Genomic DNA, 9,763 nt, shown 5'->3' with positions numbered 1-9,763 from the left:
TAAAATTCGTGTAGAAGTGACCGCAGCTCTGACGTGAGGGAAGAAGGAAGGGGTGTGTAGGGCGGGGCTGAGTCAGGACGGGCGGGGGGTGGGGTGGGGGAGGGGGCGTGAATTAGGGGGCATTATCCTGAGTGGTTGTAATGGACTTGATGTGGTGTGATTCTTGGTAAATCTCTCTCTCTCTCTCTCTCTCTCTCTCTCTCTCTCTCTCTCTCTCTCTCTCTCTCTCTCTCTCTCTCTCTCTCTCTCTCTCTCTCTCTCTCTCTCTCTCTCTCTCTCTCTCTCTCTCTCTCTCTCTCTCTCTCTCTCTCTCTCTCTCTCTCTCTCTCTCTCTCTCTCTCTCTCTCTCTGTCACTTTTTTTTCTCTCATCTGTCATATAGTTTACCATAATGTGTTACTTTATCATAGTTTCTTCCTTCCTTCCTTCCTCGCTTCCTTCATCTTTCTTTCCTTTTTCTTTCTTCCTTCCTTTTTTCTTTCTTCCTACCTTTCCATCTTTCTTTTTCTCTTCTCTTTTTCCTATTTTTTCTTTCCTTACTTCATTCCCTTCTTTTTTTTTCTTTCTTTCTTTCTTTCTTTCTTTCTTTCTTTCTTTCTTTCTTTCTTTCTTTCTTCCTTCCTTCCTTCCTTCCTTCCTCCTTTCCTTCCTTCCTTTCTTTCAATCCATCTTTCTTTTTCTTTCTTTCTCTTTTTCCTTCTTTTTACCTTCCTTCCTTCCTTCCTTCCTTCCTTCCCTCCTTCCCTCCTTCCTTCCTTCCTTCCTTCCTTCCTTCCTTCCCTCTTTCCTTCCTTCCTTCCTTCCTTCCTTCCTTCCTTCCTTCCTTCCTTCCTTCCTTCCTTCCTTCCTTCACGGCTGCCAGTGTGTGTAGTAAAAAATAAAAATAAATAAAAATCCCTCCTCATTTTCGAAACTAAAAACGAAACTGCGAAGCGGAAGAATGAACAAGAATGACGAAAAATTAGTGGAATAAATAAGTCGGTAATCTATTATTTGTATCAGCATATGCCGAAAAAAAAAAAAGTAAAGTAAAACCGATTAAGTGAAGAGCTAATAAGACAGACAAACAGACAGACAGATACACAGACAGACAGAAAGACACAGACAAACAAATGCAGACACAGATACTGATTGACAGACAGGCAGAAATACAAACAGACAAAGGTACATTCATAATAACAGACATACACACACAGACATACACACAAACACAGACAGATAGAGAGAGACTGAATATGTATGAAGAGAGAAAACAATCAAGGAATACAAAGAGGAAATTCCATATTGAACGAAGTCATTTAAAAGCAGGGAACCGCAAAGAAGAGGAAAGACTATTTGAGGGAAAACATAAAAAAAATAATTAGGCGAAGGAGGAGAAGGAAGGAGATTTAAAGAAGTGAAATCAGTCTACCTACACACACACACACACACACACACACACACACACACACACACACACACACACACACACACACTCACTCATTCTCTCTCTCTCTCTCTCTCTCTCTCTCTCTCTCTCTCTCTCTCTCTCTCTCTCTCTCTCTCTCTCTCTCTCTCTCTCTCTCTCTCTCTCTCTCTCTGACGTTTTTGGCTGCCTCGTCAGGTTCTTTGTTCTCTTCGCAGTACGGGATCGAAAGCTTCGTAATGGCGTTTTCCTCTTCATTACCTGCACTGTAATTAACTTTTATGCTCACCTATGGAAAGCGAGCGGGTTTTATCGTCCGTAATCATCATTGGCAGCTGTGTCGCTTCCTTTTCTATCGCCTTTTTAGTTACTTGCTTCCTTGTTCCACCTTCCGGCGAGAACGTTGGGAGCCTCGCGTTCCGCTTGGCTTGGTTGTGTGTTCAATGTGTTTGTTTTGCTTCCCCGCATTACCCTGTCAGGTTAGGCGACAGGTTAAGCGATGCAATTATGTATTGTGTAATGCAATACATGATGCTTATATGCATCACACCAGACGAGAGGAATTACCACAAATGGACCAAAACAACATTATTATTCACTCTTCTGCACCAAACAGATCCATCCATGACCTCGTTGCAACGCCTGCCGCTAGAACGCTGGGCTGAATTCATTCACGTCCGGGTCTTACAATTCTACTCCTGGCGCTTCTACATGTAGAGTATATGTGTGTACGTATGTATATATATAGATATATATATATATATATATATATATATATATATATATATATATATATATATATATATATATATATAGGTATAATTTGTATGCTCTAAGAGGAGAGAGTGCGTGGTCGGGCGCCATTCATTGTGTTGTGCCCCAAGGAATCTTTTTGTAATCGCGAGAAAGAGCCCGAGCGTGTTGGGTGTGGAGGAGGGTGCCGGGGAGGGGAGGGGAGGGTGCCGGGGAGGGAAGGGGAGGGTGCCCCGCGGCCCTGCTGGAGTGTTGGCGGCGAGGCGGATATCCACGCCGGGCAAACATTCACGTGTTTATTCTCGCACCGGTACTGCCTTGCATTTTTCTGCAAATGTTAAGTAAAAACCGGAGGTCGCCATCTTTGTGGCCAGATTGTTCACTGCCGCCGTGCTGGCCGCTGCAAGGCGAGCTGAACCGCTGCGACCAGTTGGGATGAATAACGAACTTAGTTGGGATGAATAACGAACTGAGTTGGGATGAATAAACGAACTTAGTTGGGATGAATAATGAACTTAGTTGGGATGAATAAACGAACTTAGTTGGGATGAATAAACGAACTTAGTTGGGATGAATAAACGAACTTAGTTGGGATGAATAAACGAACTTAGTTGGGATGAATAAACGAACTTAGTTGGGATGAATAAACGAACTTAGTTGGGATGAATAAACGAACTTAGTTGGGATGAATAAACGAACTTAGTTGGGATGAATAAACGAACTTAGTTGGGATGAATAAACGAACTTAGTTGGGATGAATAAACGAACTTAGTTGGGATGAATAAACGAACTTAGTTGGGATGAATAAACGAACTTAGTTGGGATGAATAAACGAACTTAGTTGGGATGAATAAACGAACTTAGTTGGGATGAATAAACGAACTTAGTTGGGATGAATAAACGAACTTAGTTGGGATGAATAACGAACTTAGTTGGGATGAACAAACGAACTTAGTTGGGATGAATAACGAACTTAGTTGGGATGAACAAACGAACTTAGTTGGGATGAACAAACGAACTAGTTGGGATGAATCGAACTTAGTTGGGATGAATAAACGAACGTTGGGATGAATAAACGAACTTAGTTGGGATGAATAACGAACTTAGTTGGGATGAATAACGAACTTAGTTGGGATGAATAAACGAACTTAGTTGGGATGAATAACGAACTTAGTTGGGATGAATAACGAACTTAGTTGGGATGAATAAACGAACTTAGTTGGGATGAATAACGAACTTAGTTGGGATGAACAAACGAACTTAGTGGGCCAGGTGACTATTTGCCTTGGATTACGGTGTTTGGTTGGGGACCACTCGTCAGAAAACTGGTTGATATGCTCCAAAAATTAAGTTTCCTGAAGAAAAATCTAACCCCCTAAGAAGAGGTGAAACAATGCAAGAAATATACTTTAACACTTTACACTTATAATCTCGGCATCTTCATCACCCAGTAGCCCGGAAGAATACTGTTCAGCACCCCGCGGACACGTCACAACAGCTGTCCGTCGTGGGGTGCCCTGAGCAGTGTCGGGCCGGGCGGGGGCGTCACACCTAGGCGCCGGTCTCAATACCATAACGTGTGGAGCGGCAGTAATCGCTGGACACCCCGAGTTAATTGCAATATCACGGAGGCCACGCAGCTGCCCATGGAGCGATGTAATTGGATTAGAGGAAATTAGGACTTGCAGCCGCATAGTGAAGGAAGGTTTAGGAGGAGCGTGGCCTTGAGGGCGCCTACCTGAGTGCTTGCAAGGCGACGGAGTGTTCGTGTGTGTGACTGTCCCCCCCCCCCCCACACACACACTCTATATTCCTAGACTTTCCTCTCTTTATACAGATTATCTCTCTCTCTCTCTCTCTCTCTCTCTCTCTCTCTCTCTCTCTCTCTCTCTCTCTCTCTCTCTCTCTCTCTCTCTCTCTCTCTCTCTCTCTCTCTCTCTCTCTCTCTCTCTCTCTCTCTCTCTCTCTCTCTCTCTCTCTCTCTCTGTGTATGTCTGTTATTGTGATTGTGTCTTTGCCTGTTTGTATTTCTGCCTATCTGTCTATCGGTATTTGTGTCTGCATTTGTTTGTCCGTATCTTTCTATCTGTCTGTGTATCTGTCTGTCTGTCTTTCTAATTGTTTGTATGTCTCACTCCTTCTCTTATTGACTTCACTGAATCAGGGTATCAGGACACCTCTCCTCCCGAAATTGACCCCTCTTTCGGCCACTCCTCTGCACTCTTTTTTGGAGCAGTAAGTAGCGGCCTTTTTTCATTATTGTTATTTTTTATGCCCTTGAACTGTCTCCTTTGCTGTAGAAAAAAAGCAACTTTATATCTGTTTTGCCTATCACCGCTAAACAACGCTATCACTCGTGCACACACACATAACTACTATCCAAAGTGGCTTCCTCGTCTCTACTAATACATAAAGTGCAAACCAACACCGTCCTGGGCACTTAAATGAAGAAACACACTCCCGTCCACACCATGAAAGACAAACATGCACTCAGACACCATCACACACGGGCATAAATGCAACACTCCCTACTGCCTCATCATGGAGTCTTAAGTGGCGTTGAGTCTGTCCCACGCGGCATACCGATAATGTATTACTGGGCCACACGCATCATGAATAGACAGCAAATTTATGAGTATAATTTAAAACACGGCCATTACATACACAAAACACTGCGATGGCTGAAGGGAAATTAGAACGGCTGTATATAAGAACTCTTGTAAATGAGAACTGTTGTAAATAAGAACTGTAAATAAGAAGTGTTGTAAATGAGAACTACTATAAATGAAAACTGTTGTAAATAAGAACTGTAAATAAGAAGTGTTGTAAATGAGAACTACTATAAATGAAAACTGTTGTAAATAAGAACTGTTGTAAATGAGAACTACTATAAATGAAAACTGTTGTAAATAAGAACTGTAAATAAGAAGTGTTGTAAATGAGAACTACTATAAATGAAAACTGTTGTAAATAAGAACTGTAAATAAGAAGCGTTGTAAATGAGAACTACTATAAATGAAAACTGTTGTAAATAAGAACTGTAGCAGGAAGAGTGACCAATCTGGAAGGATCTTATTTTTTCTTTTTTTTTCTTGTATCACGCACAATATTCTGCCTCTTTGCGATGATTGAGAACAGCAGAAAAAAAATGACCAATCTGCAATGCCGTTTTTTCGACCATTTTCATGTTTTCCTGCATTACACGCAGTACACCTGACGAAGCAAACGAGTAACGTCCGGGAAAGGTTTACAGGCACCATTTATCGGCCACCAGGTGACACATATAACACAGCAACACGGGGCACGAGGGTACGTGTGGGGGACAGGGAGCCAGAGCAACGTTGCCAAATTGTCGTACTCTGCCCCTTATGTTTCCCAATTTCCGACCCCAAAACTGCTTTCATTACCCAAATAACTTCCTTCAATTATGGTTATCGTTTAAATGCTTAATTATTGTGCTTCTTGGCAACAGTTATGGACCAGAAACCGGTAAATATGCGGCTCTGAGTACGATAACCTGGCAACGGTGGACAGGGAGCCAGAGCAACGTTGCCAGATTGTCGTACTCACCCTCTTATATTTACCGACTTCCGGCCCAAAAACTGTCTCGTGGACCCCAATAAGGAGATTCACTTATAATTATCGTTAACCCCTTGACTGCGGATTTCCTACAAGAAGACATCACCAAGCTACAGAAATGGATCAAAAAGTGGCTGTTAAAATTCAATGAAGGATATCCAACACACCAATACCACATGGGAAACACTCCACTATCCACCACAGAGGCAGAGAAAGACCTGGGAGTATATGTTTCCAGGCTACTAGCAAAGGCTAAGCCCGTGTCAATCGCAGCGGACGAGTTAAAATAGTTAATTCCTGGTGTTTATTGGCAATATTTTGGCGTCAGAAACCGTTAAATACTATGCTCTGAGTACGACAATCTGGCAACGGTGAGCCGGAGAGGAGTCCAGCTCAACGATGCCAGATTGTCCGACGCTTCTGTTTTAATTTCTTTTTTAAAATCCAATTTTGCCTTTCTCCCAAACTGCCTTCATATAGTTGTTGTTTTTAAATGGTTAGTTATTTGGTGATTCAAACAGACGTTGGGAAAAACCGGTAAATACGCGGCTCTGAGTACGATAATCTGGCAACCGTGGTCCAGCTAGTCAGAAGAGGCAAAGAAGAAGACCTCGTTTGGACAGCCTGTAATAATTCTGGATGTGAATCTATTTATGAGTTTTTTTTTTTATAAGACAAACTGATAGACAACTGGTGAAGGAAATATTGTTCGCTTCCTCTGGCGATAGAAACAACACAGCGTCGATCACACTCGCGTCAAACTCAAAAGTCCTTTCACGGGTTCCGGAGAGAAGATTCATCCGCCGATTAAAGTAACGCAACGCAAAAACTTGTTCTTTCCCTGTTCATAAAAGTTGATTCCTTTGTCCGAAAAATAAACCGTCGCAAAAACCTAAATCCTTTCCTTGTTCTCTAAAAGTTGATTCCTTTTTTGTTCCTAAAACTTAAATTTCTTCTTTGTTCCTAAAATTTGATTCCTTTTTGTGTTCGTAAAACTTAAATCCTTTTTTCGTCCTAAAATTTGATTCCTTTTTGTGTTCGTAAAACTTAAATCCTTTTTTCGTCCTAAAATTTGATTCCTTTTTGTGTTCCTTAAACTTAATCCTTTTTTCGTCCTAAAATTTGATTCCTTTTTGTGTTCCTTAAACTTAATCCTTTTTTCGTCCTAAAATTTGATTCCTTTTTGTGTTCCTTAAACTTAATCCTTTTTTCGTCCTAAAATTTGATTCCTTTTTGTGTTCCTTAAACTTAAATCCTTTTTTCGTCCTAAAATTTGATTCCTTTTTGTGTTCCTTAAACTTAAATCCTTTTTTCGTCCTAAAATTTGATTCCTTTTTGTGTTCCTTAAACTTAAATCCTTTTTTCGTCCTAAAATTTGATTCCTTTTTGTGTTCCTTAAACTTAAATCCTTTTTTCATCCTAAAATTTGATTCCTTTTTGTGTTCCTTAAACTTAAATCCTTTTTTCATCCTAAAATTTGATTCCTTTTTGTGTTCCTTAAACTTAAATCCTTTTTTCATCCTAAAATTTGATTCCTTTTTGTGTTCCTTAAACTTAAATCCTTTTTTCATCCTAAAATTTGATTCCTTTTCTTCTTAAACCTTAATTCCTCTGTTTTTTTTTGTTCCTTTTTTGTTTTTGTATTTTTTTGTTCCTTTTTTGTTTTTGTATTTTTTTGTTCCTTTTTCGTTTTTGTATTTTTTTGTTCCTTTTTTTGTTCCTTTCTTAAATCCTTAACTCCTTTCTTTCTTTCCAAAACGTCGATTCCAGTGTCCGTAGAGCAAGCCGTCGCAAACGCTCGTTATCCTGCTGTTGGCCTCAATCGCTGTTTTCCTCGGTATGTGACTAAATCAGTCACTCCTTCGCGTGTTGCGCTGACACGCACGCACGCTTCAACCCTGGCGCTGTTTGGCACCAGCCGTGACCTGCTCGGTGACAGTCGTGGGTCACCGCCTCACCACTAGGCGGTGTCCTGCCCCTGCCACTCCGCCAGCAGCGCCCTCACGACCTCGTAGCATTCAAGGACGCCCTGCTTGGCGCCCCTGATCTGCATTTTCTTCTTGGCGGGGTTCGTGAAGGCAAGGACGCCGTACTGGCGCCCCAAGTGCTCCAGGAAGCTCCCGTTGGGTCCCTCAAGGCGCAGCCGGAACCTCGGGGGCACGTATAGGCAGCGGCGCACCGCTGAGGAAGCCTCGTCCGCCTCCTGCACGGGCGGGGGCTTGCAGGGCTCCTCCTCAGCGGCAGGAGTCTCTCTTCCCTGGTCCTGGGAAGATGGACCAAAGCCTCCTGCCTCGTGAGGAAGGGACGCCCCTCCCTCCTCTTTGGGAGGGGTGTCAAGCCCTGGGAGTCCCTGGAACTGAGCGGCCTGGACCAACGATGGTCCTGTGACCTGCGACGGCCCGTCCGTTACCACTGGGCCAGGCGTGGCCTCCTCCTGGAATCGCCCAGTGGCCTGGGCAGCAGTGTCACAGGCCGCTTCTCCCCTGACTGGCGGGGGTTGGCACTCCCGGGCCATGTCGGCCACTGGGTAGGCCATGTCGTGGCACTCCCGGGCCATGTCGGCCACTGGGGAAGCCATGTCATGGCACTCCCGGGCCATGTCGGCCACTGGGGAGGCCATATCGTGGCACTCCTTGGTCATGTCGCCCACCAGGGAGGCCACGTCGTGGCTCGCCTGGGTCTCGGCGGCCACTGGGGAAGGCGTGTCGTGGCTCGCCTGGGCCCCGGCGGCCACGGGGCAGGGCAGGACGTGGTTCGCCTCAGGACCGGACGAGGCAGCCTTAGGGCGCCCAGCGACCCGCCGCTTGTAGCGCCTCTTGCTGAGGACACTGACAACCGAGGGCCGGGCCGGCTTTCCTGGGCAGCCTTTGGGCCTGTCCGTCCCGGGCTGAGCTTCACCGCGTGGCGCCTCACCAGGGGGCACGACTTCCCTGGCGGCCTCAGCGGGCTGCTGCTGCTGCTGCTGCTGCTGGGGGCGCCGGGCGAGTCTCAGCAGCAGGCAGCCGCACACAGCCAGAAGGGCGGCCAGCACGGTGACGGAGGCGGCGCAGGCCGCTGCCAGCAGGAGGTTTGCCTGGAAGACCAGGTGCTCCTGCTGGGCCTGCTCCACCTCCCTCTCCAGGCAGGACAGATAGCTGTCAGCGCCGTACAGCCGCTGCAACGTCTCCGTCCAGCCTCCGCCTAGTGGGATGCCGCAATCACGGAGGGGGTCCCGCGGGGGGGCCAGCCAGCCGGCGGCGGCCAGACACTCCCGCAGGCGGCCCACGAGGGTGGTGTGGGGGCCGCTGTCCCGCCACTCCTGCACTGCCTGCTGCAGCCTCCAGGAGTGCAGCAGGAGGGTCCAAGTGTCTGGCAGGCACAGGAAGGTGCACAGCGCCAGGCACAGCACCTCGAGAATTCTCAGCATGCCAACGGTTTTCATTCTGCTGTGAAATACTTAACTTTGTGCTCGGAGCGGAAAGGTGGCGAAACGCGTCCTGACGCAGACTGGAGTGTGTCCCGCGGCGGCTGAGAAACACACGGGACTACCCGCCACAAGGGGCTGTCGGATTTTGGCGAGGCCGCACGCCCAAGGTCTGTTTCAGATGTATAGACTTTAGCCATGCGCCGATCACGACACGACGTGGTGCCCTCAAGTGACCTCCTCCTGGTGAGGCAGACAAGTGAAACAGTCGTTCAAGTTGTGATGCAACAATGAAATTTGGTCCATGTAAACCTGACAACGAACGAGAACTGTAGAAAGAAGTGAGCGATACATACAACGATGTTTTACTATTGTTTCTTCCCTTCCAGCATAATCTTCTAACAATCTTTTTAGCATTATCTTTTCTATCATTACTTAAGAACTGTAGAAAGAAGAGGGACCGATTTACAAGGACTTTTTTCTCACCCTTTTCTTCTTTTCTACCCAAACCTTCCAGCATAACCTTTCCAGCACAATCTTTCTTGCACACTCCTTTCTAGCAATAATTAAGAGAGGAGGAAAAAAGTTACTGATATTTAAGGACTTTTTTCATCGTTTTCTTCT

The sequence above is a fragment of the Eriocheir sinensis genome, chromosome 70 (genome assembly GCF_024679095.1).
Source record: "Eriocheir sinensis breed Jianghai 21 chromosome 70, ASM2467909v1, whole genome shotgun sequence".
NCBI classification, from domain to species: domain Eukaryota; kingdom Metazoa; phylum Arthropoda; class Malacostraca; order Decapoda; family Varunidae; genus Eriocheir; species Eriocheir sinensis.
The sequence above is the reverse complement of the archived record's forward strand: the minus strand, read 5'-3'. Positions refer to the sequence as shown.